Source organism: Triticum urartu, chromosome 2A (genome assembly GCF_056163025.1).
Source record: "Triticum urartu cultivar PI428250 chromosome 2A, HENAU_Tu73, whole genome shotgun sequence".
NCBI lineage: Eukaryota > Viridiplantae > Streptophyta > Magnoliopsida > Poales > Poaceae > Triticum > Triticum urartu.
In genome coordinates this window covers 115,850,187-115,865,084 of record NC_141874.1, presented here as the reverse complement: position 1 = coordinate 115,865,084, position 14,898 = coordinate 115,850,187, and positions in this window count along the sequence as shown.

The window sequence follows — 14,898 nt, the reverse complement described above, 5'->3', positions numbered from 1 at the left end:
CCCATGTCGTTCGCGCCCACGGCCGCGCCAGCAGCGCTCCCCTGCAACCTGCATCGGCGCTGCCCGCAGCGGCCACCGCAGCTCCTGTACGCACCCGCACGACGCAACCTCGCCCCGCCTGTGTTCGCGTTGCTGCTGCCTCCCTCCTATGCCGGCATTCTACTCCTGCGCCGCGCCGGACGACCCGCGCTCAGCCGCTCCAGCAGCCGCTGCACCCGCTCGCTGCCGTCTCGTGCCGGACCTGCTGCTTTGCTGCCGCTGCCGCGCCTGAAGCTCCTCCCGTGCTAGCTTCCGGCGGTCGACGCCCCTGCCAGCACCCAGACGGGCTGGTGCCCGTGGCCCGTTAGCCGTCGCCCGCTAGGCTTCCCCTTGAGCCACTGACCTTGGGGTCCCACCCCAAAACGTTTAGAAAAAAAGGGGATATATAAAAAATGATTATAAAATAAATAAATAAATAGTAATTAAATTAATTAATTAATTAATTAATGAATGAATTAATTAAGTTAATTAATCCTATTTAATAAATCTAATTAACTAGTTAGTTTAATTAAACAGTAATTAGATTAGTTAATCCTAATTAGACTAAACAGTCAATGACGAACGGGACCCACACGTCAGTTGACCAGTCAACGCCTCTATTGACTGCTGACGTCATGCTGACGTCAGCGTGCACTGTTCTGGATAATGTTGGATTAAAATAATTAAATAAATGCTAAAAATGTTTTTAATCTTTTAAAATTAATATAAAATAAACCATAGCTCAGATGAAAAAACTTTGTACATGAAAGTTGTTCAGAACGACGAGACGAATCCAGATACATAGTCCGTTCGTCCGCCACACGTCCCTAGCATAGTGAACCTGTAACTTTCCCCCTCCGGCTCCTCTGCCCGAAAACACGAAACACCGGGGATACTTTCCCGGATGTTATCCCCCTTCACCGGTATCACCTACTACCGCGTTAGGGCACCTCTAACGTCGTTACTTGTCATGTCATGCATCACTATGCATATGCTTGCTTATATATTTATTGTTTCTCCCCCCTCTTCTCTCGATAGACACCGAGACCGACGCCGCTGCTATCCAGTACGACTACGGTGTTGACGACCCCTCTCTCTTGCCAGAGCAACCAGGCAAGCCCCCCTTTGATCACCAGATATCGCCTACTCTTCTCTATACTGCTTGCATTAGAGTAGTGTAGCATGTTACTGCTTTCCGTTATTCCTATCCTGATGCATAGCCTATCCTTGCTAATACTGTTGTTACCATTACCTGCTATCCTACTGCTTAGTATAGGATGCTAGTGTTCCATCAGTGGCCCTACACTCTTGTCCGTCTGCCATGCTATACCACTGGGCCGTGATCACTTCGGGAGGTGACCACGGGCATATACAATATACTTTACACAGTTACCTTACCTGTGATACTGTTCGGAGATGGGGGCTGAAGGGGCAGGTGGCTCCATCCCGGTAGAGGTGGGCCTGGGTTCCCGACGGCCCCCGACGGTTACTTTGAGGCGGAGCGACAGGGCAGGTTGTGACCAACTAGGAGAGAGGTGGGCCTGGCCCTGGTCGATGTTCGCACTAACCATCTACGCGGGGACAGTTATGGGCACTCGACGTCATGGTATCAGCCGAAGCACTTCGTGACGCCAGCGACTGAGCGGCGCGTGCCGGGTTGGACCGCGTAACGTGACTTCCTTTGTAATGGAGGTTGCTAGGTCTGCTCTCCGGCCGCGTACGCAACGTGCAGGTGTGCTATGGGCGATGGGCCCAGACCCCTGTGCGCTTAGGTTTAGACCGGCGTGCTGGCCTCTCTGTTGTGCCTAGGTAGGGCTACAATGTGTTGATCTTCCGAGGCCGGGCATGACCCAGAAAAGTGTGTCCCGCCAAATGGGATCGAGCGTGTTGGGTTATGTGGTGCACCCCTGCAGGGAAGTTAATCTATTCGAATAGCCGTGATCTTCGGTAACAGGACGACTTGGAGTTGTACCTTGACCTTATGACAACTAGAACCGGATACTTAATAAAACACACCCTTCCAAGTGCCAGATACAACCGGTGATCGCTCTCTCACAGGGCGACGAGGGGAGGATCATCGGTTAGGATTATGCTATACGATGCTACTTGGAGGTCTTCAGTCTACTCTCTTCTACATGCCGCAAAAAGCGGCTTCCAGAAGCGTAGTCTTCGAAAGGACTAGCTATCCCCCCTTATTCCGGCTTTCTGCAGTTCAGTCCACATATGATACCCTTATTCCATTTGATACCAATGCATACATATGTAGTATAGCTCCTTGCTTGCGAGTAGTTTGGATGAGTACTCATGATTGCTTTCTCCCTCTTTCCCCCCCTATCCCTTCTACCTGGTTGTCGCAACCAGATGTTGGAGCCCAGGAGCCAGACGCCACCTTCGACGACGACTCCTACTACACCGGAGGTGCCTACTACTACGTGATGCCCGCTGACGACGACCAGGAGTAGTTAGGAGGATCCCAGGCAGGAGGCCTGCGCCTCTTTCGATCTGTATCCCAGTTTGTGCTAGCCATCTTATGGCAACTTGTTTAACTTATGTCTGTACTCAGATATTGTCGCTTTCGCTGACTCGTCTATGATCGAGCTCTTGTATTCAAGCCCTCGAGGCCCCTGGCTTGTAATATGATGCTTGTATGATTTATTTTTATTTGTAGAGTTGTGTTGTGATATCTTCCCGTGAGTCCCTGATCTTGATCGTACACGTTTGCGTGTATGTTTAGTGTACGATTAAATCGGGGGCGTCACAACTGCATCCGAGTGCGGTAGCAATGACTCGGCAGCGGAAGTCCTGATGGTCAATGGACCACGTGGTCCTCCTAGCTTCGATCGTGAAGACGGAGGTGACGGGAACGGCGATCCGTCGCGCGTTCACGAGGAGTACCGCCCCGAGCCTCTCTCCTCGCAGCAGAGAGAAGAACTTCGTCGCCGAAACATGGATGCCCTGCATACTCCTATAGTTGGAGAAACGCCCGAGGCGCAGGCCTTGGAACAGGCTCGCTTGGCCAATCTGGCTGAGTGCACTCGGTTGGAGAACCTACAGCGCGCACTCGACAATCGCGCTCGTCAACGTGCTCCTGAGTCTAGCCAACGCCAACTTTTTCCACCTCCAGCTCAGGTATGCCGGACACCGATCCAAAACCTAGCAGCTGCTGCCCGGATAGCAGAGTCGATTCAACCTTCCCAGTCAGAAGCTGGCCGAGGTCTGGCGCAGATCAGGGCCTTGCTCCGTGCAGCAGGAGAGCAGAATACGGCCGTGTCTCAGTCACGGGATAGGATCCATAGCAGATCTGTGGTCGCAGAAATAGTCCAGTCGGCCCATAGCCCGAGATCGCCCCCGAGGCGTGAGGGACGTGGAGAGCGGCGTGATCAGTACAGAAACCAGGAGCAGTATGATCGTCGAGCCGATCGCGATGGTCGCCGTCGAGTGCCCACGCCTCCTCCAAGGAGTGGGTCGTACATGCCGGGGCCACATGAAGACAGGTGCCCTAACAGCGTCGGAAGAGGTATTCCAGTCGACCCCAGGGAGCCAGGCTTTGATGCGAGATCTATTCTCGTACAAGGCTTGGTCGACAGAAACAGAGCTCACCGAGATGGCCATGACAGAGGCCCGCAAACCAGCAACAGGGTGCATGTCTCTGGCCCAGAATGCTTCAGCAGAGCTATCAGAGCTGTAGTGATTCCCCCCAACTTCAGGTTGGCGACTGGAGTCAGTAAGTTCACCGGAGAGTCCAAGCCTAACACCTGGCTCGAAGACTACCAAGTGGCTGTCCAGATTGGTGGCAGCAATGATGAGGTGGCCATGAAACACCTTCCTCTGATGTTGGAGGGCTCGGCTAGGGCGTGGCTGAATCAGTTGGCGCCGGGAAGCATCTATACTTGGGAAGATCTCGCCCGAGTGTTTGTCAGTGTTGGAAATATGCCCTAGAGGCAATAATAAAAGGATTATTATTATATTTCCTTGTTCATGATAATTGTTTTTTATTCATGCTATAATTGTGTTATCCGGAAATCGTAATACATGTGTGAATACATAGACACCAACATGTCCCTAGTAAGCCTCTAGTTGACTAGCTCGTTGATCAACAGATAGTCATGGTATCCTGACTATGGGCATTGGATGTCATTGATAACGAGATCACATCATTAGGAGAATGATGTGATGGACAAGACCCAATCCTAAACATAGCACAAGATCGTATAGTTCGTTTGCTAGAGTTTTTCCAATGTCAAGTATCTTTTCCTTAGACCATGAGATCGTGTAACTCCCGGATACCGTAGGAGTGCTTTGGGTGTACCAAACGTCACAACGTAACTGGGTGACTATAAAGGTATACTACGGGTATCTCCGAAAGTGTCTGTTGGGTTGACATGGATCAAGACTGGGATTTGTCACTCCGTATGACGGAGAGGTATCTCTGGGCCCACTCGGTAATGCATCATCATAATGAGCTCAAAGTGACCAAGTGTCTGGTCACAGGATCATGCATTACGGTATGAGTAAAGTGACTTGCCGGTAACGAGATTGAACGAGGTATTGGGATATCTACGATCGAATCTCGGGCAAGTAACGTACCGATTGACAAAGGGAATTGTATACGGGGTTGCTTGAATCCTCGACATCGTGGTTCATCCGATGAGATCATCGAGGAGCATGTGGGAGCCAACATGGGTATCCAGATCCCGCTGTTGGTTATTGACCGGAGAGCCATCTCGGTCATGTCTACATGTCTCCCGAACCCGTAGGGTCTACACACTTAAGGTTCGGTGACGCTAGGGTTGTAGAGATATGAATATTCAGTAACCCTAAAGTTGTTCGGAGTCCCGGATGAGATCCCGGATGTCATGAGGAGTTCCGGAATGGTCCGGAGGTGAAGAATTATATATAGGAAGTGCAGTTTCGGCCATCGGGAGAGTTTCGGGGGTCACCGGTATTGTACCGAGACCACCGGATGGGTCCCGGGGGTCCACCGGGTGGGACCACCCATCCCGGAGGGCCCCATGGGCTGAAGTGGGGAGGGGAACCAGCCCATAGTGGGCTGGTGCACCCCCCTTGGCCCACCCCCTGCCCCTAGGGTTGGAAACCCTAGGGTGGGGGGCGCCCCACTTGCCTTGGGGGCCACTCCACCCTTGGCCGCCGCCCCCCTAGGAGATCCCGTCTCCTAGGGCCGGCGCCCCCCTTGGGGAGCCTATATAAAGGGGGGGAGGGAGGGGCAGCCGCACCCTTGACTCTTGGCGCCTCCCTCTCCCCTGCTACACCTCTCCCTCTCGCAGAAGAACGGCGAAGCCCTACTGCGGTGACTGCTGCATCCACCACCACGCCATCGTGCTGCTGGATCTTCATCAACCTCTCCTCCCCCCTTGCTGGATCAAGAAGGAGGAAACGTCACGCTGACCGTACGTGTGTTGAACACGGAGGTGCCGTCCGTTCGGCGCTAGGATCTCCGGTGGTTTGGATCACGTCGAGTACGACTTCCTCATCCCCGTTCTTTGAACGCTTCTGCGCGTGATCTACAAAGGTATGTAGATGCAATCCGATCACTCGTTGCTAGATGAACTCATAGATGGATCTTGGTGAAACCGTAGGAAATTTTTTGTTTTCTGCAACGTTCTCCAATAGTGGCATCATGAGCTAGGTCTATGCGTAGTTCTCTTTGCACGAGTAGAACACAATTTGTTGTGGGCGTAGATGTTGTCAACTTTCTTGCCGCTACTAGTCTTATTTTGCTTCAGCGGTATTGTGGGATGAAGCGGCCTAGACCAACCTTACACGTACGCTTACGTGAGACCGGTTCCACCGACTAACATGCACTAGCTGCATAAGGTGGCTGGCGGGTGTCTGTCTCTCCCACTTTAGTTGGAGCGGATTCGACGAAAAGGGTCCTTATGAAGGGTAAATAGAAGTTGAAAAATCACGTTGTGGCTTTAACGTAGGTAAGAAAACGTTCTTGCTAGAACCCTCTTGCAGCCACGTAAAACTTGCAACAACAATTAGAGGACGTCTAACTTGTTTTTGCAGCAAGTGTTTTTGTGATGTGATATGGCCAAAGTTGTGATGAATGATGAATGATATATGTGATGTATGAGATCATGTTCTTGTAATAGGAATCACGACTTGCATGTCGATGAGTATGACAACCGGCAGGAGCCATAGGAGTTGTCTTTATTTTTTGTATGACCTGCGTGTCATTGAGAAACGCCATGTAAATTACTTTACTTTATTGCTAAACATGTTAGCCATAGTAGTAGAAGTAATAGTTGGCGAGCAACTTCAGGGAGACACGATGATGGAGATCATGATGATGGAGATCATGGTGTCATGCCAGTGACAAGATGATCATGGAGCCCCAAGATGGAGATCAAAGGAAGCTATATGATACTGGCCATATCATGTCACTATTATTTGATTGCATGTGATGTTTATCATGTTTTTGCATCTTGTTTACTTAGAACGACGGTAGTAAATAAGATGATCCCTCATAATAATTTCAAGAAAGTGTTCCCCCTAACTGTGCACCGTTGCGACCGTTCGTTGTTTCGAAGCACCACGTGATGATCGGGTGTGATAGATTCCAACGTTCACATACAACGGGTGTAAGACAGATTTACACAGGCAAACACTTAGGTTGACTTGACGAGCCTAGCATGTACAGACGTGGCCTCGGAACACAAAAGACCGAAAGGTCGAGCATGAGTCGTATAGAAGATACGATCAACATGAAGATGTTCACCGATGTTGACTAGTCCGTCTCACGTGATGATCGGACACAGCCTAGTTAACTCAGATCATGTTATACTTAGATGACTGGAGGGATGTCTATCTGAGTGGGAGTTCATTAAATAGATGAACTTAATTATTATGAACTTAGTCTAAAATATTTACAATATGTCTTGTAGATCAAATGGCCAACGTTGTCCTCAACTTCAACGCGTTCCTAGAGAAAACCAAGCTGAAAGACGATGGCAGCAATTATACGGACTGGGTGCGGAACCTGAGGATCATCCTCATAGCTGCAAAGAAAGATTATGTCCTAGAAGCACCGCTAGGTGACGCACCTGTTCTCCCTACGGAACAAGATGTTATGAACACTTGGCAGACACGTGCTGATGATTACTCCCTCGTTCAGTGCGGCATGCTTTACAGCTTAGAACCGGGGCTCCAAAAGCGTTTTGAGAGACACGGAGCATATGAGATGTTCGAAGAGCTGAAAATGGTTTTTCAAGCTCATGCCCGGGTCGAGAGATATGAAGTCTCCGACAAGTTCTTCAGCTGTAAGATGGAGGAAAATAGTTCTGTCAGTGAGCACATACTCACTATGTCAGGGTTACATAACCGCTTGACTCAGCTGGGAGTTAATCTCCCGGATGACGCGGTCATTGACAGAATCCTTCAGTCGCTTCCACCGAGCTACAAGAGCTTTGTGATGAACTTCAATATGCAGGGGATGGAAAAGACCATTCCTGAAGTATTTGCAATGCTGAAATTAGCAGAGGTAGAAGTCAAAAAGGAACATCATGTGTTGATGGTGAATAAAACCACTAAGTTCAAAAAGGGCAAGGGTAAGAAGAACTTCAAGAAGGACGGCAAGGGAGTTGCCATGCCCGGTAAGGAAGCTGCCGGGAAGAAGCCAAAGAATGGACCCAAGCCCGAGACTGAGTGCTTTTACTGCAAGGAAAGTGGTCACTGGAAGCGGAACTGCCCCAAATACTTAGCGGACAAGAAGGCCGAAAACATGAAAGGTATATGGGATATACATGTAATTGATGTGTACCTTACCAGTACTCGTAGTAGCTCCTGGGTATTTGATACCGGTGCAGTTGCTCACATTTGTAACTCAAAGCAGGAGCTGCGGAAGAAGCGGAGACTGGCGAAGGACGAGGTGACGATGCGCACCGGGAATGGTTCCAAGGTCGATGTGATCGCCGTCGGCACGCTACCTCTACATTTACCTATGGGATTAGTTTTGAACCTCAATAATTGTTATTTAGTGCCAAGTTTGAGCATGAACATTGTATCAGGATCTCGTTTAATACGAGATGGCTACTCATTTAAATCCGAGAATAATGGTTGTTCTATTTATATGAGAGATATGTTTTATGGTCATGCTCCGATGGTAAATGGTTTATTCTTAATGAATCTCGAGCGTAATGCTACACATATTCATAGTGTGAGTACCAAAAGATGTAAGGTTGATAATGATAGTCCCACATACTTGTGGCACTGCCGCCTTGGTCACATAGGTGTCAAACGCATGAAGAAGCTCCATGCATATGGACTTTTAGAGTCTCTTGATTACGAATCATTTGACATGTGCGGACCATGCCTCATGGGTAAAATGACCAAGACTCCGTTCTCAGGAACAATGGAGCGAGCAACCAACTTATTGGAAATCATACATACTGATGTGTGCGGTCCAATGAGTGTTGAGGCTTGCAGTGGTTATCGTTATATTCTCACCCTCACTGATGACTTGAGTAGATATGGGTATGTCTACTTAATGAAACACAAGTCTGAGACCTTTGAAAGGTTCAAGGAATTTCAGAGTGAGGTTGAGTATCAACATGACAGGAAAATCAAGTTCTTGCGATCAGATCGTGGAGGAGAATACTTGAGTCACGAATTTGGCACACACTTCAGAAAAAGTGGAATAGTTTCACAACTCACGCCGCCTGGAACAGCTCAGCGTAATGGTGTGTCCGAACGTCGTAATCACACTCTATTAGATATGGTGCGATCTATGATGTCTCTTACCGATTTACCACTATCATTTTGGGGCTATGCTTTAGAGACTGCCGCATTCACTTTAAATAGGGCTCCGTCGAAATCCGTTGAGACGACACCGTATGAATTATGGTTTGGGAAGAAACCTAAGCTGTCGTTTCTAAAAGTTTGGGGATGCGATGCTTATGTCAAGAAACTTCAACCTGAAAAGCTCGAACCCAAGTCAGAAAAATGCGCATTCATAGGATACCCTAAAGAAACTATTGGGTATACCTTCTACCTCAGATCCGAAGGCAAGATCTTTGTTGCCAAGAATGGATCCTTTCTAGAGAAAGAGTTTCTCTTGAAAGAAGTAAGTGGGAGGAAAGTAGAACTTGATGAAGTATTACCTCTTGAACCGGAAAGTGGCGCGACTCAAGAAAATGTTCCTGAGGTGCCTGCACCGACTAGAGAGGAAGTTAATGATGATGATCATGAAACTTCAGATCAAGTTGCTACTGAACTTCGTAGGTCCACAAGGACACGTTCCGCACCAGAGTGGTACAGCAACCCTGTCTTGGAAATCATTTTGTTAGACAACGGTGAACCTTTGAACTATGAAGAAGCGATGGCGGGCCCGGATTCCGACAAATGGCTGGAAGCCATTAAATCCGAGATAGGATCCATGTATGAAAACGAAGTATGGACTTTGACTGACTTGCCCGTTGAGCGGCGATCCATAATAAATAAATGGATCTTTAAGAAGAAGACAGACGCGGATGGTAATGTGACCATCTATAAAGCTCGGCTTGTCGCTAAGGGTTATCGACAAGTTCAAGGGGTTGACTACGATGAGACTTTCTCACCGGTAGCGAAGCTGAAGTCTGTCCGAATCATGTTAGTAATTGCCGCATTCTATGATTATGAGATATGGCAAATGGACGTCAAAACGGCATTCCTTAATGGTTTCCTTAAGGAAGAATTGTATATGATGCAGCCGGAAGGTTTTGTCGACCCGAAGAATGCTAACAAGGTATGCAAGCTCCAGCGATCCATTTATGGGCTGGTGCAAGCATCTCGGAGTTGGAATATTCGCTTTGATGAGATGGTCAAAGCGTTTGGGTTTATGCAGACTTATGGAGAAGCCTGCGTTTACAAGAAAGTGAGTGGGAGCTCTGTAGCATTTCTCATATTATATGTAGATGACCTACTTTTGATGGGAAATGATATAGAACTTTTGGACAACATTAAGGCCTACTTGAATAAGAGTTTTTCAATGAAGGTCCTTGGAGAAGCTGCTTATATATTAGGCATCAAGATCTATAGAGATAGATCAAGACGCCTCATAGGTCTTTCACAAAGCACATACCTTGATAAGATATTGAAGAAGTTCAATATGGATCAGTCTAAGAAGGGGTTCTTGCCTGTGTTCAAGGTATGAAATTGAGCTCAGCTCAATGTCCGACCACGGCAGAAGATATAGAAGAGATGAGTGTCATCCCCTATGCCTTAGCCATAGGGTCTATTATGTATGCCATGCTGTGTACCAGACCTGATGTAAACCTTGCCGTAAGTTTGGTAGGTAGGTACCAAAGTAATCCCGGCAAGGAACACTGGACAGCGGTCAAGAATATCCTGAAGTACCTGAAAAGGACTAAGGACATGTTTCTCGTTTATGGAGGTGACGAAGAGCTTGTCATAAAGGGTTACATCGATGCTAGCTTCGACACAGATCTGGATGACTCTAAGTCACAAACCGGATACGTGTATATGTTGAATGGTGGAGCAGTAAGCTGGTGCAGCTGCAAGCAGAGCGTCGTGGCGGGATCTACATGTGAAGCGGAGTACATGGCTGCCTCGGAGGTAGCACATGAAGCAATCTGGGTGAAGGAGTTCATCACCGACCTAGGTGTCATACCCAATGCGTCGGGGCCGATCAAGCTCTTCTGTGACAACACTGGAGCTATTGCACTTGCCAAGGAGCCCAGGTTTCACAAGAAGACCAGGCACATCAAGCGTCGCTTCAACTCCATCCGTGAAAATGTTCAAGATGGAGACATAGAAATTTGTAAAGTACATACGGATCTGAATGTCGCAGATCCGTTGACTAAACCTCTCCCTAGGGCAAAACATGATCAACACCAGAACTCTATGGGTGTTCGATTCATCACAATGTAACTAGATTATTGACTCTAGTGCAAGTGGGAGACTATTGGAAATATGCCCTAGAGGCAATAATAAAAGGATTATTATTATATTTCCTTGTTCATGATAATTGTTTTTTATTCATGCTATAATTGTGTTATCCGGAAATCATAATACATGTGTGAATACATAGACACCAACATGTCCCTAGTAAGCCTCTAGTTGACTAGCTCGTTGATCAACAGATAGTCATGGTTTCCTGACTATGGGCATTGGATGTCATTGATAACGAGATCACATCATTAGGAGAATGATGTGATGGACAAGACCCAATCCTAAACATAGCACAAGATCGTATAGTTCGTTTGCTAGAGTTTTTCCAATGTCAAGTATCTTTTCCTTAGACCATGAGATCGTGTAACTCCCGGATACCGTAGGAGTGCTTTGGGTGTACCAAACGTCACAACGTAACTGGGTGACTATAAAGGTATACTATGGGTATCTCCGAAAGTGTCTGTTGGGTTGACGCGGATCAAGACTGGGATTTGTCACTCCGTATGACAGAGAGGTATCTCTGGGCCCACTCGGTAATGCATCATCATAATGAGCTCAAAGTGACCAAGTGTCTGGTCACGGGATCATGCATTACGGTACGAGTAAAGTGACATGCCGGTAACGAGATTGAACGAGGTATTGGGATACCGACGATTGAATCTCGGGCAAGTAACGTACCGATTGACAAAGGGAATTGTATACGGGGTTGCTTGAATCCTCGACATCGTGGTTCATCCGATGAGATCATCAAGGAGCATGTGGGAGCCAACATGGGTATCCAGATCCCGCTGTTGGTTATTGACCGGAGAGCCATCTCTGTCATGCCTACATGTCTCCCGAACCCGTAGGGTCTACACACTTAAGGTTCGGTGACGCTAGGGTTGTAGAGATATGAATATTCAGTAACCCTAAAGTTGTTTGGAGTCTCGGATGAGATCCCGGACGTCACGAGGAGTTTCGGAATGGTTCGGAGGTGAAGAATTATATATAGGAAGTGCAGTTTCGGCCATCGGGAGAGTTTCGGGGGTCACCGGTATTGTACCGGGACCACCGGATGGGTCCCGGGGGTCCACCGGGTGGGATCACCCATCCCGGAGGGCCCCATGGGCTGAAGTGGGGAGGAGAACCAGCCCATAGTGGGCTGGTGCGCCCCCCTTGGCCCACCCCCTGCGCCTAGGGTTGGAAACCCTAGGGTGGGGGGCGCCCCACTTGCCTTGGGGGCCACTCCACCCTTGGCCGCCGCCCCCCCTAGGAGATCCCATCTCCTAGGGCCGGCGCCCCCCTTGGGGAGCCTATATAAAGGGGGGGAGGGAGGGGCAGCCGCACCCTTGACTCTTGGCGCCTCCCTCTCCCCTGCTACACCTCTCCCTCTCGCAGAAGAACGGCGAAGCCCTGCTGCGGTGACTGCTGCATCCACCACCACGCCGTCGTGCTGCTGGATCTTCATCAACCTCTCCTCCCCCCTTGCTGGATCAAGAAGGAGGAGACGTCACACTGACCATACATGTGTTGAACATGGAGGTGCCGTCCGTTCGGCGCTAGGATCTCCGGTGATTTGGATCACGTCGAGTACGACTTCCTCATCCCCGTTCTTTGAACGCTTCCGCGCGTGATCTACAAAGGTATGTAGATGCAATCCGATCACTCATTGCTAGATGAACTCATAGATGGATCTTGGTGAAATCGTAGGAAATCTTTTGTTTTCTGCGACGTTCCCCAACAGTCAGAACGTTTGAGGGTACTTGCAAGCGGCCAGCAGGTTTGACAGAATTACAGTGTTGCGTCCAGAAACCGAATGAAACTTTGAGAGATTATATCCAAAGGTGGATCACCCTGCACCACATGGTTGAAGATGTGTCTGATCATCAGGCAATTTATGCTTTCAAGGAAGGCATCAGGTACCGGGAGTTGAATCTGAAATTCGATCGGACAGGAAACATGACTTTGACTCGGATAATGGAAATCGCCACCAAGTATGCCAATGGTTCAGGGGAGGAGCGACTGCGGAGCGGCAAGCACAAAGCAGTCGCCCACGAAGCCGGAGGAGGAAACTCTAGTCGGAAACAAAAACGCAAGGCCGAACCAGCTGCTCCGGGTGAGGCCTTGGCTGTGGTTCAAGGAAAGTTCAAGGGGAAGCCCAAAGGGCCGTGGAACCCCAAGAAAGTAAAAGATCAAGATGGAAATGACATGTTGGATCTGCCGTGCCATATCCACACCAAAAAAGACGAAGAAGGTAATTTCATTTACCCGAAGCATATCACTCGACAGTGTCGGCTCCTGATCCAGCAGTTCTGAGAGAAACAACCCAAGGAAAAGGAGAAGGAGGCAGACAAGGCTGAGAGTGAAGGGGAAGATGATGATGGTTATCCTCACGTGAATTCCACTCTGATGATTTTTGCTGATGTTGAAAACAAGAGTCGATTGAAAGTCATCAATAGAGAAGTGAACATGGTCGCTCCGGCGACACCCAATTACTTGAAATGGTCGCAGACTGCCATTATGTTCGACCAGTCTGATCACCCAACGCACATTGCCACCCCTAGGAGGCAAGCGCTGGTGGTCGACCCGGTGGTCGAAGGCACTAGACTGACAAAGGTCCTGATGGACGGTGGCAGTGGCCTGAACATTCTGTATGCAGAAACGTTGAAAGGAATGGGCATTCCGATGTCCAGACTCAGTGAAATCCATATGAGTTTCCATAGGGTCATCCTACGCAAGAAGGCTGCGTCCCTCGGTCAGATTGCACTCGACGTGGTTTTCGGTGATGCCAAAAATTACCGCAAAGAAAAGTTGACGTTTGAAGTCGTGGATTTTCAGAGTGTGTATCATGCAATTCTGGGCAGGCCAACTTATGCATGATTCATGGCTCGACCTTGTTACGTGTACCTCAAACTGAAGATGCCTGGTCCCAGAGGAGTGATCACTATCTCTGGTAATCGGAAAAAGGCGGAAGAGTGTTTCCAGAAGGGCTCAAAGATCGCCGATGCCCAGATGGCCATGGCAGAATTGCAAGAATACCAGAAAAATGCAGACCCAAGTGACTTGTTGCGAGCTAAGAAGCCAGCCACGGATTTAGCATTCCAGTCGTCTGGCGAGACGAAGTCTGTTCACATTCACCCGACGGACCCCAATGCAGCTCCGACCCACATTTCGACCACACTCGACTCCAAATAGGAAGAAGCGCTCATCCAGTTCCTCCGTGAGAACTGGGACATCTTTGCATGAAAGCCTTCTAACATGCCAGGTGTTCCCAGGGGACTGGCTGAGCATCATTTGCGAGTCGACCCGAAAGTGAAACTAGTCAAAGAGCATCTTCGACGGTCCGCTGTCCAGAAAAGAAAAGCAATCGGCGAAGAGGTGGCTCGGCTTTTGGCAGCTAAGTTTATTCAAGAGATTTATCACTCCGAGTGGTTAGCCAATGTTGTCATGGTCCCAAAGAAAGATGACTCACTCCACATGTGCATCGATTTCAAGCATATCAATCGGGCCTGCCCGAAGGATCACTTCCCTCTACCTCGCATCGATCAGATAGTCGACTCGACTGCTGGGTGTGAGCGTTTGTCCTTTTTGGATGCCTACTCCGGGTACCACCAGATCCGTCTGTACGGACCCGACGAAATAAAGATAGCTTCTATCACCCCGTTCGGGTGCTTCTGTTATGTCACAATGCCATTCGACTTGAAGAACGCCGGAGCCACATTTATGCGAATGATTCAGAAGTGCCTGCTCACTCACATTAGTCGGGATGTGGAAGCATACATGGATGACATTGTGGTCAAGTCACGTAAAGGTTCCGACCTGCTGACCGACCTTACCGAAACCTTTGCCAACCTCAGAAGGTATGATATCAAGCTCAATTCATCAAAGTGCACGTTTGGAGTTCCAAACAGAAAGTTACTCGGTTTTCTTGTTTCTGAACGAGGAATCGATGCTAACCCAGAGAAAGTGGGCCCTATACTTCGGATGAAA